Source organism: Budorcas taxicolor, chromosome 10 (assembly GCF_023091745.1).
Source record: "Budorcas taxicolor isolate Tak-1 chromosome 10, Takin1.1, whole genome shotgun sequence".
Taxonomy (NCBI): Eukaryota; Metazoa; Chordata; class Mammalia; order Artiodactyla; family Bovidae; genus Budorcas; species Budorcas taxicolor.
In genome coordinates, this window is record NC_068919.1 from 47,470,957 (window position 1) to 47,490,980 (window position 20,024).

Genomic DNA, 20,024 nt, shown 5'->3' on the forward strand with positions numbered 1-20,024 from the left:
AAACTTCCCTGGCAGTCTAGTGGTTAAGACTCCACACTTCCAATGTAGGGGGCATGGGTTCAATCCCTAATCAGGGAACTAAGGTCCCACATGCCACTCAGTGCAACCAAAATAATAATAATAATACTTCCCCAGTGGCTCAGTTGTAAAGAATCTTCCTGTGATACAGGAAACCCGGGTTCAATCCCTGGATTGGGAAGATCCCCTGCAGAAGGGAATGGCAACCCACTCCAGTATTCTTGCCTGGAGAATTCCATGGACAGAGGAGCCTGGCAGGCTACAGTCCATGGGGTCGCAAAGAGTTGGACACAACTGAGCAACTAACACTACTTTCACTTTTCACCAATTCTTAGTGCTGGACATCAATTTAAATGTGGCTTTTGTTCAGTTCACTTTTAAGGCCTTGTGAAATGGAATTCTCTAAGTGCATTGTGTGTTTTACGTCTTACTGAGGCTACAGCAGATATCAGCACAATGTGTCTGTGTGAGTACCATTGACGATACTGGCATGAAAACAAAGATGGTCCTCTGAAACTTGAGCTCATCAAAGCATTGGGGAAATAGTATTGCCCTTCAGCTCAAGCCCAGTGGCCACAGAGCCAATCTTAATTTATCTTGTTACAGTATCTTAGCATGTGACACACTTGCCACTCACATTTCTACTGAAATACATTTGTTCATACAGATTAATTAATGTGTATGTTAATTAACGGTTGCCAAATTTTTTAGTATATCTGCATCAGGCATTTTATGTGCATTAGTTCATGCAGTGGTTGCCAACACCCTGTAGGATAAGTGTCTTCATGTTGTCATGATTTTATAGAAAGGGACATTGAGGCAACAAACCAGTGTAGTAAGTTATTCCAAGTCTTAGATCCCACAGGTGGTCAACATGGTATTTGAATACAGGCAATCTGACTATAGAGCCTATATCTCGCCCACTCCTCTTAGCTGCCACCCTTTGCATAAGCAAATCCTGCCAGCATTCCAAGGTTCCCTCAGATCAGCACATGGCTGATGAACCAAGAGCACTTTCTCTGAGCAGAACATCATGCAAAGCCTACCGGGGGGGATGCACACACCATGCACATCTAGTCCCTGCCCACAGACCTCACTGCACACGTAAGATATCAGGTAGTATGTCCACAGGCACCCTTCTGGAGGTTAAAACCCCGGGGCGGGGGGAGATGTTCGCATACCCTGGTTTGCCAAGAACAGCATGACTTCCTGGTGTCATTGTTCCTTGTGCTTCCTTTCGCTTTCACGCATGCCCTGCTTTGAACGACATCATTGCCTCAGCCGCTAGAAGTACCTTTGAGAGCTGAAGGAGGCAAAATGTGTAGCTAGTGAGGAGGACTGCTTGCAAGATACTCTTGATGGAGAAGGTTGTCCTTAAGCTGTATCCTTGCAGGGCAGCCAGGAGTGTGGAATCTGGAGTCAGCCTGCCTGCTTTAAATACCTCTCTGCCTCAGTATCCTCACCTGTGAGATGGGTGTAATGATACTTTTATCTTATGGTGACTGAGCAAACTTATAGCTAATACTATGAAGCATTTGAACCAGGGTTAAAGCCTAGCTTACTAAATATTCTTACTAGAGCCAGGGCTTACTAAATATTCACTGTAACTGTTTAAGTAGGCAGATTCAGGAAGGAAGATTTTTTGAGTTAGGCAGTGACATCTAGAGTGCATTTAGGGAACTCTACTGATTGGCTGCTCAAAGCCATTCAGAAAGCTCCTTCTCCCTTTCCAGCCCCCTGCTATCGAATTCGCAGTAGAATTCACCCTCGCAGCCTCTTTTGTAACTGTGTGGCTCAGTTATGGCCAGTGAGGGAAGAGAGGGGACCCTTGAGGAGTTTGCCTGTGCACATCTTTCCTGCTTTGGACCATGAGTGTGGACTTGATGCTTGAAGCTGCAGCTGTCATTTCTTCTCCGTGAGAGAAAGACCAAGGGAATTACTGTCTATGGCCTGGAGCCCTAACATTGTGGAACCTCTGACAAAGTATAAAGCTTTCTGCATCAAGACTTCATCAAGTGAAAAACAAAAATAAATGCTAATTTGTTTAGGTCACTGTCAATTGGATTTTTATACTTACAACTAAGTTCATCATGATGGATAGTGACCAAGAAAAAACCTAATTTGTAACAAGAATCAGTTACCACTGGGTAGGTAGAGAAGATGGGGAGAGGTACAAAAATGTCCTCAGAAAATTACAGAGCACTTGAAGGTTTCTTTAGCTTGAGAATAATGTGACTTGAGTTATGCTTTAGGAAGGTAATTCTGACTCCATGGTCTATGATGGATTAGAACAGAGCCTCCAAAATCAAATTGTGCACCAAGATGCCCTGAGAAACTTTTTAAAATGCAAATTGAGGGCAATTTTGTTGACATTGTGAATCAGAATCTCTAAGGGTGAAGGTTTGGGAAACACCTTACTTGGAGGAGGGAGACCTTGGTGGTGGTACAGCAGGCAGACATCATTATTTTCTGTAAGTCAAAAGAAAAGCACCTGGTTCCTGTTTTAGAGATGGAAGAATAGAGACTGAATGGCATGGAGACAGTATCCGAAGCCGGATCATGAAGAGGCAGCAACTCGGAATGAGGGTCCTGGTTCATCTTTGTCCAGGGCTTGTGCGCTACCCACTGGTATGGGGCTCACTTCTGAGTCAGAGGGCTCTTTCATCGTGGCCTCAGGTGGGAAGGTCTGAATGTGAATGGTGGGAGAGAGGATGGATTGTAAGTGACACATGAGAGGAGATCCACGGAGGTGATACTTGCAAGCTGACCTAATGCGGGAACCGAAAGAGTAGAAAACCATAAAGGCTTTGTGAGGCATTTCGCACTCACACATCTCAGGGAGTGGTAGCCCCGAAGGGATCTGGAAGGAAGAGGCAACATTCAGAGCTGATTTCACAGACTCTGCACAGAAGGACATTCTGTGGTGGTGATCAGCTGATGCCTGGAAACGTGCATAGGGAACTCCTGAGAGAATTTAGCCATTCCTCTAAGTGGCAACCCACTCCAGTGTTCTTGCCTGGAGAATCCCAGGGATGGGGGAGCCTGGTGGGCTGCTGTCTATGGGGTCGCACAGAGTCAGACACGACTGAAGCGACTTAGCAGCAGCAGCAGCAACTTGATGGTTAAAGCCATCAGAGAGATGGTGTAGGATGTAGGGGAAGGAGGAGAGGTCACAGGTCAGGAAGTTGGCCACGGGTGTGTACTTGGAACCAAGCAGGAATCAGAAGATGTTTGAGAAGTGAGAGAGGACCCTGGAGGGTGCTGTGCTATGGAAGTGGGAGGAGGGGCTGAAGGCACAAGGTGATTGACAAGCTGCCGGAGAGGACGCCTTTGGGAACCTCCTGAAGAAGGTAGCTCATCATCAAAGTGAAGAGCATGAATGCATCTTGCTTCATGGGGGAGGGGTGGGACACCGGGATCACTCAGTTTTCCGCTCCTCCCCATGGCTCATTCCAGAACGGCCTCTGTGTCTTCTGAGCATCCATAGCGGTTGTCATTTGAACCAAACCATTCAGCCAAAGACTGAATCTTCCACTAGTCTCTAATCTTTTCTCTTAAAATCTCGCAGATTGTTAGGACAGTAATGTTTACTACTTACTTGATAACTGAGTGACAAAGCAACCGGGAATTAGTCCACCAAATGGAGGAGGAACCCAGGGGAAGATGTTTTTCCTCTTTAAAGAAAGGGCATGATGAAGGACAGACATGGGGAAGTTTCTGTTCCTTTAAAATGTGAGAAGCACAGCCTGAGAACAAATGGGGTTATCATGACAATGTTAGAAATTTGGGGCGAGTGATGCCGGCAATATCAATTTCAGAAGAGCCGTGCTGGAGCGAGCGGTGTGTAATGTATTCCGCTGGGCATGTTCCGTGGAGCTATGAAGCCAGTGCAATTCTTGTGCCTCGCAGCAACTGGGTCCTTTTGTATTAGAGAGCTTTGGAGATGTTAAGAGCATTTGGGGATCTTAGCAGAACTAAAAAAGATCTTTCCTTTCAGAGGGTGTATTAGATAAGATGGAAGAAAACTCAGAGGGGAATAGAGCAGGATAAGCTCTGCTTGCTTTAAGCCCTTCAGTCTGGGCACAGAGGTCTGGATTCAGTCCTGAGCCATTTCAGGTCCCTCTGATGCCAAGGGCACAGGTTAATCAGCTCAGACACATGCACATGTGATGTGTGAATTGGCACATACAGGCACATATATGTACCAGTGAGCAGTAAGTGTGTGAGTAGATCTGCGTTAGTGCGTCACATGCATATATATTCATATGTCTTATAAACATCTGTAAGGTTAGTATATTTACCTAGGCATCTGTATTTGCTCATGGGCATGTATATGCATATACATGTGTACCTGTACACACACCTAGGCGTGATAGAGCTTAGTATATACATGCGTGGGAATCAATAAATACTCATGGATGAAAATACATATACGTGTATGCAAATAATATATGGTATATGTTTTCTTCACTACACATAAGTCCGTTCACAGTTTGGAGCCCTGTGACATATTACATTTATGAGGTACTTTCAATTCGTTTTCAAACTCTTGTAGCATCTCTTTTCCCCTCTTTCAATTCCTAAAGCAATCCTGGAAGTCAGTGGGAAGAGAAAAGTCCCTTAAAAGAGAGACTAAGCTCTCAGATGCTATGTGGCCCCTGAGCCATCAGAATACATAGAACAAGTTGCAGTCAGAATGCATCAGAGGCCCCAGGAAGCTGTGAGTGTAACCCCACTTGACAGAGCTGAGGAATCAGAAGATGGGACCCCTCTGAGTTTGCGAGCAGCTTGGATTTAGAGACAAATATAAACAAGTTCAATCTTATCACTTTCCTACTATGCACTGAGAATTATAAGGGGTTCACAAAGTATTATAGAGGAGAGTTTTAGGGGGAGGGACCCATTGTAATGAATAGAAAAGGAAGTTGAATAGTTTAACCACTTTTCCTTTTGTAGAGGCTGGAGAAAGGCTTATTCCCTCCAGAATGGAATATGTGCGCTTCAGTACAATGTTTATTTTTTTTACCAACCCGCTTACCCCATAGGTAAAAGGTCAGCTCCTGCCCCACCCCAATCCGAATTGCGGAAGACAGAGAATAAGCAGAGCTGGAATTCATAAGGTTTTACTGTACCAGCAATTAGGAAGGAATGCACACGTGTTTGTCTCTAGGAAGGTTAGAAATGGAAATAAATGCAAAAATATGCTTTTCTGGCAAGTCATCATTTTTAATACGAAGACGGAAAGCACAGACAGCTTTGTTTTGCTTTTTGGGGGGGAGGGTGTTGCTATTGATTTTCTGCTTCCTGGTTTTTGCTAGAAAGTCATTCCTTTCCCACCCACTCCACACCCCCTCTCCCAAGCTGAAATGTCTGTCCAAGATCATCCTTTTACATGCTCAGTCTTAGAAAAAGGAGAAGAAAGAGAATTGTGGTTTAAAATATATATGTACATCTTGCAAACTGGGATTTCTAGATTCAATTTGTGTTCTTGAGACATTGGAGTCAAGTTTATATATAGTTTTTGATGTAGGACCTAATTAGGCTCTCAGCATATCTTAATACTTTCTGCTACATCTGCATTAAAGATAACATTGCATATATTTGCATTTCATTTACATTAAAAAGTTAGCCATGCTGTATGTAACAATCACTTTAACCAAGTACCGTTGACAGCAAATATTTTGAATAAGCATGTGAAAATAAGCATGTGAAAATCCATGTCTACCCAAAGCCTGTCCTGGATTCTGTCACATCTCTCTTATTTGGAACTTGTTTGTGTGTAACACATTCCAACAGAGCCCTTGAGGTTAAGCCAGCAAATAAGGACATGGGAATCAAAAGGATCCAATGTATGTGATCTACTCAAATAGGAAAAGAAAGCTCCACTATTACTCTTTTTGTTGCTATATATAATTTTATGAATGGTAATAATAATGGCATGATTTTTTTATATGCTTTAAAAGAGAGGGGATAACCTTGAAATAAAAATGTTCATTCATTTCTTTTTTCATTCATATATGTTTGGAGGAGTCTATATGGGGCAACCTTATTTTCAGGCCTCACTTAATGAATCTCAGGTTTATCTGGGCCATTTTACTTTAAAAAAATATCTTTTACCAGGGGACTGCTCTGCCAGTCTCTTCAGAATGAGCTGCTTCTTGACTTATGTCCTGGGGTACCAGGCACATTTCCTATGTTTCAACCAGCCCAGTGGTGCACCTCCCAAATATGTCATACTGAGCCCTTCTTTCCCTCTTATAGGTCCCAACGCCTCTGGGCACACTTTCTGGAGTGTGGTTTATCAACATCAAATGATGATGTGCATAGCTTCTGATGTGTAGGCTCTTCTGTGGAGAGGGGACCCAGAGCTTGCCCTGCAGAACACACATTTTCCAGGGAAGGTTCTTAAAAAATGGTTCTAGCCAAACATGTCTGAGAATTGTTACCTGCTTTTACCACTTCTTGGAGAGCCACAATGACTAGAGTAAAAATCTTGCTGAATATTCCTTAAGTTGATATTTCCCAAATCTTTGGGACCATGGAAGCCTTTGTTGACATGTCACCTATTCACCCTGGGAACCCAGTTTCCTGCAGTGATTTTGGAGATTGTGTATATATTTCTTATATTATTGGGTTGGCCAAAAAGTTCGTTTGGGTTTTTCCATAACATAGTGCCTTCTTGGTGGTTCAGATGGTAAAGAATCTGCCTGCAATGAGGGAGACCTGGGTTTGATCCCTGGGTGGGGAAGATTCCCTGGAGAAGGGAATAGCAAGCCACTCTAGTATTCTTGCCTGGAGAATTCCATGGACAGAGAAGTCTGGCTAGCTATAGTCCAGGGGGTCGCAAAGAGTCAGACATGACTGAGCGACTAACCCTTTACACTTTCATAAAGTTGTTATAGAAATATCCAAATGAACTGTTGGTCAACACAATATCACATCTGATTTTCTCCAGAACCCTCTGAGTTAAAGTGCCATGGTAGTGTCATCTTAAGAGATGAGAACGCTGAGACCTAGAGAGCTTAAATAATGTACTTCACATTATGCTGGTAATGAGAGAGAGAGATGAGACTTAAAACCAGGCCAGTGCTCTTACTTACTACCTTGTCTGTGATCTCTCGCTAAGCCCAGTCCTGTTCTTTGTCCAAGCGACTCACTGCTAGTTCCTGCAGTCATTTCTCAGGTGTCGTGACTCAAGTCTCATTATCTCACCCCCTCTGCCCATAGTTTATCCATATCCCATGCATTTAATAACTGTGTTCACACTCCTGAACACAGATACCCAGATGGATGCTGAGGTCTTAGGAGTTAGGCAGAACATCGCCTCCTTTGTCCTGGGCCCTTTAATTCAAATAATGCAGCCTAAGACTGCAATGACTCTGTTGCTATTGTACAGTTGTTCATACGGGTCCGACTCTGTGACCCCATGGACTGTAGTCCACCAAGATCCTCTGTCCGTGGGATTTCCTAGGCAAGAATACTAGAGTGGGTTGCCATTTCCTCTTCTAATGGCTCTGTTACAAGTGTATAATTATTTTGTGTCATTTGGAACATATTCTCAGAATTGGATAGTATCTTCCCATGTTTGTGGCTGATTTAAAAAAACTGCTGTTTGTGATCTGCAGCAAGTCTGTCAACCTCTTTAAGCTTCAGTTTTCTGATGAGTAAAATGTGAATAATGATAGAACGGGCCTCTTGGAGCTGTGGGGGCGACAGATGAGCAGGTGAAGTTCTCACACATGTGCCTTGTACTTAATAACTATTCAATCAGTGTTAACCAGCATAATCATTATTGTTGTTATTAGAAAATTAGAAGTTGCACTTGAGCAAAAAGACTTCCTTCCAAACATTTTTCTGTGCATTTCAACAAAATTAATATTTCTTAAAATTTTTTGCATTAATATCACTTTATAGGAGTGGCTTTGTCAACACCTTTAAAATGATTCCCACAATGCTGATTTAGGCATTTTCATAGGCATTTTTAGCTGGTTTTCAAAGTCGCAAAACTCTGAGAGGGAAAGAAAAAAGAAACACCACAACTAATCCTCAGTTGGCAGGCAAGTCCCCCTCCTCAAATCCTCGGATTAAAATAGAATCTGCTGCCAGGGCTTTCCTTGTCTTCTGTGATTGAGATCTGTCTCAGGCGGTGAGGCATCCAGTACCTGGGCATGGCAAGTACATTCTTTAGAGATAGAATTTGCAACTTTGATATTTATCGATAGGCTCACTAATTCTCTTGATGATGGTAATTAATGAGGTGCTTATATCTTATTTTGCGGTAGTTTAACAAGCTCCAGGCTAATGGGAGAGATCTGGTGCTGGTTGTAAATGCTAGGAATCAAAGATGCTGGAGGAAAATGCAGAAAATGGAGCAGAAAAATTAAGGTTTTAGTAGATAAAATGTCTCAGATTAAAACAATCCCAAAACAAACCTTAGAAAGGCCGCAGCATTTAAAAACTGGTGGGAGCTTTCTGGAGAGAAAAGTCACATGTTTCCCATTCATTTCTCCCCCCAATCCTACTGCTATTTTGGCCACCCACATGTCCTTCTGCCCCTTTGGTCTGGTCTGTGTTAGCAGTGTGAAGTGAAAAATTGAGAGGAAAACATATTTTATTTCTTAAGGCTCTGATAGTTACAGCCAAACTGTTTTGTCATATTGGGTTTTGAATAATTGTACCAAATCTGCACTTAACTTTTGCCTTAGACAGCTAGCTTTATAACCCTAGTTAACCTGTGTTTTCTCTTGTTCTTTCATCCTTTGGAAATAAGGTTCACAGAACACAAATTCCAAGGCATACATTCTAACTCCTCAGAAGACAGAAAGAGAAGTCAGAGTGACCTCAATAAATCAAAAGCAAGTTGAAGTTCAATAGGAACAAATGTAAGGCAGGATTCTTATGTCCAATAAATGGACTCACAAATTTAAAATTGTGTGAGTGCTGCTGTTGCAGAGAGGTCAGGGATGTGTCGAAGATGTTCATAGTCTTGTCCTGGAACCTACTATGTGCCAGGCATTCTTCATAAGTCAGTTTTATTTACAAATACACTATCTCTACAATAAGTCTCCAAGCCCCATATAATTTTCTTCTCTCATTTTCTAGCTGTGGAAGCTAAGGTTGAGAGAGGTTAAATCATTTGCTGAAGTGTTCACCGTTTGTGAATGACTTAACTGGTTTTGAACTGTGCTCTTTCTACTTGACCAAGAGCGCTTCATTACAGAGCTGTTATTTAAAAAGCCAACCCAGTTCTTGGCTGTATTAACTTGAATTTCACTTGAGAACCAGATAATAACCTTTCCAGTATACTATACATTAATTAAAATTTATAAGAAAAATGAGCAGGGGAAACTGGAGCAAATCCAAAAATACCCCACCCAGGAACAAAGGCAGTGAAAGAAATTTAAACTTGACCTAATAGGAAAAGACTGGAGGTGGTTGGGACTGCTTAGCTTGGAAGAATGCAGCCACGGGATGAGTGGCACAGTAATTGCCTATAAACACTGAAAAGGCAGTAATAAAGATTTACATTTTACATAAATATCACAGTTTACAAAGCACTTCCAGAGCAGTCATTTTATTGGTTTCTCACAGCAGTCTTCCAGAGCAAGAGTCGGCACACTTTTTCTGTAAAAAAGGTCAGATGGTTAAATATGTTTGGCTTTGCAGACCGTGTGATCTCTGTCACAGCTTGTCACCTCTGCTGTAATAGCCCAGGGAAGTAGCCATAGGCAGTTCCTAAACAAATGGTCATGACTGTGAGCCAATAAAACTTTATTTATAAAAAGAGGTGGCGGAGCAGATTTGGCTCTCAGGCTATATAGTTCCCTGTATCACGGGGATGTATTATTGTTCCCATGATACAAATGAGGACATTGAGGCCTGCAAATGGCTTGTCTAACACAATTCAGTGAGTAAACAATGGCCCTGGAAAGAGAATTTTGTTTCCTTGGCTCATAGTTTGGTACCCCATGCTCTAAACTGAAGACGTGACCCCAGCAAGATTTCAGAGAGGTTTGTCATCCTGAGATACTGTTTGCTTATGATGGCGATTAACATTTGGAGTCAACTCATCAGGATGTTCGGAGAGGGCAATGGCAACCCACTCCAGTACTCTTGCCTGGCAAATCCTATGGACAGAGGAGCCTGGTAGGCTGGTCGCTAGGAGCTAGACATGACTGAGCGACTTCACTTTCACTTTTTACTTTCATGCATTGGAGAAGGAAATGGCAATCCACTCCAGTGTTCTTGCTTGGAGAATCCCAGCGATGGGGGAGCCTGGTCGGCTGCCATCTCTGGAGTTGCACAGAGTCGGACACGACTGAAGCTACTTAGCAGCAGCAGCAGCAGCATCAGGATGTTAGGTGACTACCTGGTATAGTGAAAGAGTTTTTGCTGAGTTCTTGAGAAGCAGTATCTCGTCAAAACACATTTTCTGGCTTTACCTGAAATTTCCACTAAAGTATTTCCTTAAGGATCTTCCTGAGACATGTAAATTTCATTTGAATTATAGCATTCCTGTATCTGTGAGAGAAAATGCATTAGGTGGCTTACAAATTCCTTTGTCTGGTTATCATGTTGGCACTGAATCTTAGCTAGTTAAGGGGAGGATTGAGAGAGAAAAAGGCAGCAGGACAAGTTGGTATTTTAGTACTGGGATTCAGGGTGGGGAGGAAGATTGTCAACAGAAATTCTTATCCTGGAACTTCCCTGATGGTTCTGGGGTTAAGAATCTGCCTTGCAATGCAGGGGACATGGATTTGAGCCCTGGTTAGGGAGCTGAGGTCCCACATGCTGCTGAGCTACTAAGCAAGTGCCCCGCAACTACTGAGCCCCAGCTCCATAACTAAAGAGAGTCTGTGTGTTGTAATAAAAGATCCACATGACTCAATGAAGATCCTGCATGGCACAACTAGACCTAATTAAATAAATAAATACCCAAAGAAATAAATAATTTTTTAAAAAAGAGAAATGCTTATACCAATGTGGGTATCCTGTAGGAATGAATGGAGAAGGCATTAATATCTGCTAAAGCATGGGATACTTAATGCCATCTTCCAGTGCATGTTCTTAGGGCTGTGCTTGGATGAATTCATTTAATTCTCCAAACCATTCTGTGACATAGATACTATCTTATGTCCATTTTAGAGGTAGGGAAGCTGAGGCCCAGAGCTCACAATAAGTATGGTGGAGGTATCACATTACAGCCAAGTTTTCTATAATAACCTAGTGGGGAATCAGTGGCTTTATACCACTGAGAAGCTTGGACTGCCTAACTGTTCTTTCCATGCAGTTGGCTGGATGAGGTCATCTTTCAGCCTTTCTGTAGCTTTGATAGAGATATAAATTGAGGTAAACTGTGGAGAAAATGGAGGGCACATTCTCTGGGAGTTAATGCATCATTCCTGGCAAGTCATGAACTCTAGCTTAAGAATGTTTCCTCTTGTTTGCTGAAAGAATCCTTAAGTGGGCACTTGCAGCAGGCTTGGTTAAACCTCCCCTGCTCAGGGTTAAACCCTCATAAATCAGAATAGCTCAAGTGACCTGGGTAAATGCAAGGTACCCAGCACTGGCTGGAGTAATTCAATCTACTTTATACGTGTCAGGTTGCTAATACTTCTTTAAAACCTTTTTGGGGGGTGTGTATGGGAAAGCTTTCACCAATACACTTTCAGTAAGAGTATTTTCCCAATATCTCCCTTGAGAAAATAGAAGGGAATGTCACTTCAGTTGGAGTCTCTATTTGACACCACTCGTCTAGCACACAACATAGAAAAGATTTATACATTTAAAAATAAACAACAAATGCAAAATGTCTTCTTATTTTCTTAGTCTTGACATCCTTAGTTTTGGAATGTCATTATTATTAGAATTTCTTTTCAAATTTCCATCCTTCTCTTAGGATCCTGGAACTTTAAGACCTGTACAAAGTGAGAGAAACAGATTGAATAATGAGATAATAGATGCTAATAAAGGAAGAGATAAAGCTCTGAATGGTGAGAAGACAAGGAAGGAAATAGGAAATGGAGAGAGAAAAGAAAGGCTAAGAAGCTAGGTGTGTATGCAGTGGAATGAGGCAAGAGGAAGAATGCCATATTTGGACATCAGAAGGTCTGTTTCCGATTCCCAGATCTGCCCCTTCCTTGTCTGCATGACCTTTGACTTGTCTCTTGACCTTCATCAGACTCCTTTTCCTTCACATGGGAATCATCATACAAGCCTTAGAGTGTTGAAGTGACATGATGGGGTAGAGGTGCTTGGCTTAATCAAGAAGATGAATGAAATCTAAGTCAGAGTCTTGAAATAATAGCAAATCAGAACTAAAGAACCAGCTCATAATGTAAACATCTCAAGGAGTCAATTCATTTCATTGCTCCCAGTCAGCAGTCCTAATTTCCCAGCTGTGAAAAGTCATGGATCGTTCTTTTTGTTTGCTATGCGTTACACAGCAGCCATGTGCAACTGGGTCCTAGTATTACCAGGTCACTAGTTTTCACCAGGACCTTACCAGCCAGGAATATGGTCTAGAGTTTGAAACAGCTTATAGATGGACACTTAGGGGACAATTTCAGTGCTTGAAGAACCTTTTCAATGGGGCTCAAGATGACTGTACTCAGAACAGAACCCCTCCATGATAGGATTAGATTCGCTCAGTCGTGTCTGACTCTTTGTGACCCCATGGACTGTAGCCTGCCAGGCTTCTCTGTCCATGGGATTCTCCAGGCAAGAATACTGGAGTGGGTTGCCACTTCCTTCTCCAGGAGATCTTTCCGACCGAGGGGCTGAACCCAGGTCTCCCACATTGATGCTTACAGGCTGTGGTGTGCCTTAAAAAATTCTCTATAGAAGTGATCCGAAATTCTTTCAACCATAGGCTTTTTCTCCCCAAAGCTAGGGATTTTCATAAGCTAGATATAAATTTAATTCTTCTCTCCCAGTGTCTTTTCATTTTAACTCACCATCTGACACGGAATAGTTAGTATATAACCCAAAGCATATGTGGTAAGCTTGTTCCTCTCTGGCTAAATATGAGTTTAATAAAAAATAGCAGTTAAACATATGTTAAAAATGAAGCAGTTCAGTTGGGGGCAAAGACTAAAAGGCGACACAACTGTTTATTAGTTGTGTTTTTCATTTTCATGTTCAGAGAAGTTTAAACCCTGATTTTTTTCAAGCTGTGGCCAGATCTTCAGTTACGTTTTTGTCTTTATTTCCTACTAATAAATACTAGACTGTCAGTGTTGAAGTCCATGTCCAAAACTTTGAATGTCAAATACCAAATTAACGGATTAGGATACCTTTATGTGCCAATTGTCTGAGTTAATAATGTCAGGACTTGCAGTGTTTACCTCAAGAGAGAGCTTTGGCATTATGTATAGAAATCAAGTAAAGAAAGTGTTAAGTGATCTTGGCTCCTGGATTGCAGTTGAAGATTGGTAGGATTGAAATCAGATGTTTCTGTTTCTCATCGTTGTTAACAGTTTTATTAAGACAATCCATCTGACTTGAAATCAGTGTTTAGTCTTGACCTGAAAAGTGAAAATTCATTTGCCAGGTTTTCTTTTCCGTGTCATAAGGATGAATCAAGGTAGAATGTCTTTTATCACGATGTATCCATTTACACAAACCATGCCTGTTTAAGAAGAGGACTGTGCTCATGTTGTGGCTGTGTCTTTCATTGTAGTGAAATGAGGGCTTCAGGCTTTAGCCTTTCATTGTGGTCTGATTTTTCCCTATAGTAAATTTTTGGTCTCTGCTTATGACATCAGCAGCACCTCTCTGTATCCATCCTTCCATCCTGATGGACTGCTTTATAGAGAATGAGGTGATAGCAGGACAGAGAAGAGAATGGAGAATACTGAGTTAAGGTTGTTCTTCCAAAACTGTTGGCATAGAAAAGCATTTAAGACTCAAAGTGATGAATCAGTCATGGTGTATGCTATTCTTTTGGATTGTACTCTCATTTGCCATTCAGAGCAGTTATGCACAGCAGTAGACAGGTGTCCTTTTGAACTCCAATTTAAAGATAGGAAAACCAAGACTCCGAGAGGCTAAGATGGAGAGAAATAGGACCTGACTCTCTCACACCCCCGTCTATTTAATTGTGTTGAGTGAGGAATTCCCTGTTGCAGAAGTTTCCCCTAGTCAGAGTGGGCAGAGAGTAGGAAAGGCCATGTGTGCATCCTGCTAAATGTTCTATGTCGTTTATCTCCACGTCTTCTTGAGGGTAGGTGCATGCATGCAACTCCCTAAATAACGTAGTATGCTTTTGTGGAATTTTTGCCTAACAAAGTCAAGGATAAAGCATATGAAGAAAAGAAAATTCTATCTGCATGCTGATTTTTTCCATAGGATTTTTTCCATTCCCCAAAATGATAAATACTAATTACTTGACTATTACTTTAAGTCACAGGTGGGAAACTTTCATTCTATGAATCAGATTTATTCCACCATCAGGCAGCTGCCCAGTATTAGATGTCACCCTTGGCCTCGGAGCTGCCCCATGCTTGTTTATGTACTCTAAACACCTGCTTCATGGGCGAGCCAATCAAGATCTGGCCTGTGGCAGCAGAGGGGGTAAGGCCAGATCTCTTGAGAGGACTAAATCGAATGTTTTTTTTGGCCCCTAAAACCCAATAAAATGAATGTCATTCTCTTGGGTCTCATAGAGGAAAAAGGGTAGCCATAAAATGAAGTAGATTGAATTTCACTTCTTTTTCAGTCATTTACCCCCTAATAAAGAGTTTTGAAACTTACAAATAGCTGAGAAAAGAAGAGAAGCTAAAGGCAAAGGAGAAAAAGAAAGATATACTGATTTGAATGCAGAGTTCCAGAGAACAGCAAAGAGAGATAAGAAAGCCTTCCTCAGTGATCAATGCAAAGAAATAGAGGAAAATGATAGAATGGGAAAGACTAGAGATGGCTTCAAGAAAATTAGAGATACCAAGCGAACATTTCATGCAAATATGGGCACAATAAAGGACAGAAATGGTATGGACCTAACAGAAGCAGAAGATATTAAGAAGAGGTGGCAAGAATACACAGAAGAACAATACAAAAAAGATCTTCATGACTCTGATAAACACAATGGTGTGATCACTCACCTAGAGCCAAACATGCTGGAATGTGAAGTCAAGTGGGCCTTAGGAAGCACATCACTATGAACAAAGCTAGTGGAGGTGATGGAATTCCAGTTGAGCTATTTCAAATCCTAGAAGATGATGCTGTGAAAGTGCTGCACTCGATATGCCAGCAAATTTGGAAAACTCAGCAGCAGCCACAGGACTGGAAAAGGTCAGTTTTCATTCCAATCCCAAAGAAAAGCAATGCCAAAGAATGCTCAGACTACTGTACAATTGCACTCATCTCACACGCTAACAAAGTAATGCTCAAAATTCCAAGCCAGGCTTCAACAGTACATGAACTGTGAACTTCCAGATGTTCAAGATGGATTTAGAAAAGGCAGAGGAACCAGAGATCATATTGCCAACATCCACTGGACCATCGAAAAAGCAAGAGAGTTCCAGAAAAACATCTATTTCTGCTTTATTGACTATGCCAAAGCCTTTGACTGTGTGGATCACAACAAACTGTGGAACAGTCTTAAAGAGATGGAATACCAGACCACCTGACCTGTCTCCTGAGAAATCTGTATGCAGGTCAAGAAGCAACAGTTAGAACTGGACTTGGAACAACAGACTGGTTCCAAATTGGGAAAGGAGTACGTCAAGGCTGTATATTGTCACCCTGCTTATTTAACTTATATGCATAATACAACATGTGAAATGCTGGACTGGATGAAGCACAAGCTGGAATCAAGCTTGCAGGAGAAATATAAATAACCTCAGATATAGAAAAGACCATCCTTATGGCATAAAGTGAAGAAGAACGAAAGAGCCTCTTGATGAAAGTGAAAGAGAGGAGTGAAAAAGTTGGCTTAAAACTCAACATTCAGAAAATGTCTGGCATCAGGTCCCATCACTTCATGGCAAATAGATGGGGAAACAGGGACAGACTTTATTTTGGGGGGCTTCAAAAAGCCCTGCAGATGGTAACTGCAGCCATGGAATTAAAAGACGTTTGCTCCTTGGAAGAAAAGCTATGACCAACCTAGACAGCATATTAAAAAGCAGAGACATTACTTTACCAACAAAGGTCCATCTAGTCAAGGCTATGGTTTTTCCGGTAGTCATGTATGGATGTGAGAGTTGGACTATAAAGAAAGCTGAGCACTGAAGAATTGATGCTTTTGAACTGTGGTGTTGGAGAAGACTCTTGAGAGTCCCTTGGACTGCAAGGAGATCCAACCAGTCCATTCTGAAGGAGATCAGCCCTGGGATTTCTTTGGAAGGAATGATGCTAAAGCTGAAACTCCAGTACTTTGGCCACCTCATGCGAAGAGTTGACTCATTGGAAAAGACTCTGATGCTGGGAGGGATTGGGGGCAGGAGGAGAAGGGGATGACAGAGGATGAGATGGTTGGATGAAATCACTGACTTGATGGACATGAGTTTGAGTAAGCTCTGGGAGTTGGTGATAGACAGGGAAGCCTGGCGTGCTGCAGTCTATGGGGTCACAAAGAGTCGGACACGACTGAGTGACTGAACTGAACTGATCTGAAATTTACCATTAACATTTCTTTATCTTAGATTTAAATAGCTGAAAAGGATATAATTATAAATATTGACTTTTTTTTCAGTGAGGTGGTGTGATCATCTATGAAAGTCATTCAGTGAAATCTAAATAATGTTTACAGGGAATATTCACCATCATTCATTTTTTTAAATATGCAAATAAGCTAGTCTTTAACAGGCCAAAATTTCACGTCTTTTTTAAAACTTGTATTTCTATTATATTTCCCCTGTGATATTTTATCCTGTTATATATTTTTATGCTTAAAAGTCTTTTATTGATAAGGCTGTCATAATCCTCTGCAATAAGCATGTGTAAAAATAAATTTAAATTTAGAAGTTCTGTGATCAAAAGCTCTAAGTAATTAAAGGTATTCCAGACTGATTATTGCAATGACATTTAGTGCCAAGTTGATGAAAACAACATAAGTGTATTCAATATTTTGATAATTATTAAATACACAGAGTAAAAATTTATTGAAAATGTCTCTCTTAATGAGATGGATGAGGCTTTGCTTCCAATTAGTTTATCCTGTGGATGAATATTGGGCTTCCTTGGTAGCTCAGATGGATGAATATTATTTATTGCTTAAAAGGTTCAACATCAGTTCTATTCCTAGTTTTGGTTTTTGTGATGTAAGTTGTGAGAAACATTGTCTACATATTATGTGATGGCACAGATGGAGTTCTGTGAGACCAATATCATTTCTATCTTTAACTCTTAAATTAGCCCAAACCAAACCGAAAACAAACCATCCCCAGCAGTGATATTTAGTCATCTCTCAGTTGGTTAGGTCTTGTTTGATTTTTTGTAAAAAACAAAGAATTAGTGGGCACCTGGCTTCAAAAAGCATTTGTTAAACATTAAACTTTCTCAGTGTATACCCCAAAATGTTATTAGAATGGTGTTACTGTGACATTAAATGACTAAAAATTATATTCTTTAATTACTGTTTCACTTAGTAATATGCTGCTTAACTTGATCTACTTTGAAACTGTTGGTAATTTTAAAATGTTGCTAATTTCAATAAACCTTGGCCTGACAAACAATATTTTTATATAATTATGGTAAAAAATGCTTTTTATCACATTCTATAAATACATATTCATCAAACCTTGGATCTGCAGATTTACTCATTCAATGCATAGATAATATACCCTAATTATCTGTCCTCATTATTTAATCAGCCAGCCAAGTCAGATTTATTTTGTGTCAGAAAAAATCTGACTTCATTTTTCAATGAACATGTTTCTCGATATATTAATAGGCATCTCTGTGATAACCACACCTCTTCTGAACTCAGATTTCAACTGGGAATTTGACTAAAATGTAGCTCTGTGAGGATAGGGTTTTTCTTTTTTTTAAATATTTTTTATTGGAGTATAGTTGACTTACAATGTGTGTCCCTCTCTGTGCTATGGCAAAGTGACTCAGTTATATGTATATATATGTGTATACATATAACACACACACACTTTTTTTTAGATTCTTTCCCCATAAAAGTCATTGCGGAGTATTGAATAGAGTTCCCTGTACTATAAAGTAGGTCCTTATTCTTATTTTTTTGAGGGAATAATTATTCAATAAATATCTGTCAGAGAAGGAGAGAGAGAGATGTGAGAGACACTGAGGTTGAGGAGTGGAGCCGGGGAACCCTGAGCCTGTGGCCTGGCTCTGAGAAGATCACAGCCGTCGGTAGTCCTCACCTCCTAGGCTCTAATGGGCTGTCTGCGCTGTGCTGCGCTAGTCGTTCGTTGTGTCTGACTCTCTGCGACCCCATGGAGAGTAAGTAGCCTGCCAGGCTCTTCTGTCCATGGGGATTCTCCAGGCCAGAATACTGGATTGGGTTGCCATGCCCTCCTCCAGGGAATCTTCCCAACCCAGGGATTGGACCCCAGTCTCCTGCATTACAGGCAGATTCTTTACTGTCTGAGCCAACAGGGAAGCCCAAGAATATTGGAGTGGGTAACCTATCCTTTCTCCAGGGGAACTTCCCAACCCAGGAATGGAACTGGGGTCTCCTGATTTGTAGGCGGATTCTTTACCGACTGAGCTATCAGGGAAGCCCAGTGGGCTGTCTGCTGCTGCCGCTAAGTCGCTTCAGTCGTGTCCGACTCTCAGCGACCCCATAGATAGCAGCCCATCAGGCTCCCCTGTCCCTGGGATTCTCCAGGCAAGAACACTGGAGTGGGTTGCCATTTCCTTCTCCAATGCATGAAAGTGAAAAGTTTAAGTGAAGTCACTCAGTCATATTCGACTATTAGTGACCCCATGAACTGCAGCCTACCAGGCTCCTCCGTCCATGGGATTTTCCAGGCAAGAGTACTGGAGTGGGGTGCCATGGGCTGTCTACTTCTTTACAAAAACCCAGAGCCCTACCCACCTTGGTTTTATTAGTCATCTTGATGATAGGAGGCTTACTTTTAACCCATGTATCAAGTTGGTCCTTTCCAGGGCCCTCCAGTGCTGTTCATGGCTCCAGGCAGAGTGGCACAGTAGATTTGCGATGGATGAGAGTGATGTCTTTCTGCCGCAAAGTAGAAGGAGGTGAAGGACAGTGCCGCAAAGTAGAAGTAAGGGGTCTGGTTAGTCTGCTGGAATGAACTCAACACAGGTGAGCTCAGACAAATTGAGGAAGGAATCTTAGAGAAATAAAGATTCTGGAAGTTAATTCTCTTAAACCCGTGTGTCCACATTCTTCCTGGAAGGATATTTGTAACAGTTCTTTTGTATACATTTCCTAGTTTGAAGACCACTGTAAAACAGAAAGAAATAACCTTTAAAACACCAAGGACTATAATTCACAGAAGGCTGGAATTTTGGAGGAGAAAGATAGGTCAGTTGAATCTAACAGACATTGATAATCAGGTATTTTTCAGGAAGGGTATATTTCCCTTTGATTTTGAGTCAGTGGTCTTCCCTAAGATGATGACAACTGTTTTAGGCATAGCTTGGAGAATACCACTTCTAGAATTGGTATGTTGCAGTCAGGCTAGAGAAAGGGGAAATAGTGTTTATTGAACCGATATTATGTGGGATGCCTGAACACATTTATTTCTTACTTTACATTAGAGGGCTAAGTGACCTTGCCCAGAGCACATGGTCAGTAAGTGGCTGCCTGGCTCCAGAGTCTATCTGGGAAAGAGTCTGTTTGCTATTTCCTGGCTCTTCTTGAGTCTTCCTGAGTCTCAAGGAGTGAGACAATTATAGTCAGAATATCATCTCAGAAGGAGAGCTCATTTCATTTTTTTCCTAGTTGAGAAAGAAATACATGCTCATTGCAGAAATCATGAAAACCGCAGAAAAGCACAAGTTCAGTTCAGTTCAGTCGCTCAGTCATGTCTGACTGTTTGCGACCCCATGAATCGCAGCATGCC

The 20,024-nt window shown here is 41.5% G+C and overlaps 1 protein-coding gene across 1 annotated transcript in view; it reads left to right on the forward strand.

Annotated features, from left to right (window-relative positions):
• The window catches only part of RORA (RAR related orphan receptor A), an 806,543-nt gene that overhangs the window by 221,667 nt on the left and 564,852 nt on the right, over nt 1-20,024 (forward strand). The window lies entirely within an intron of this gene.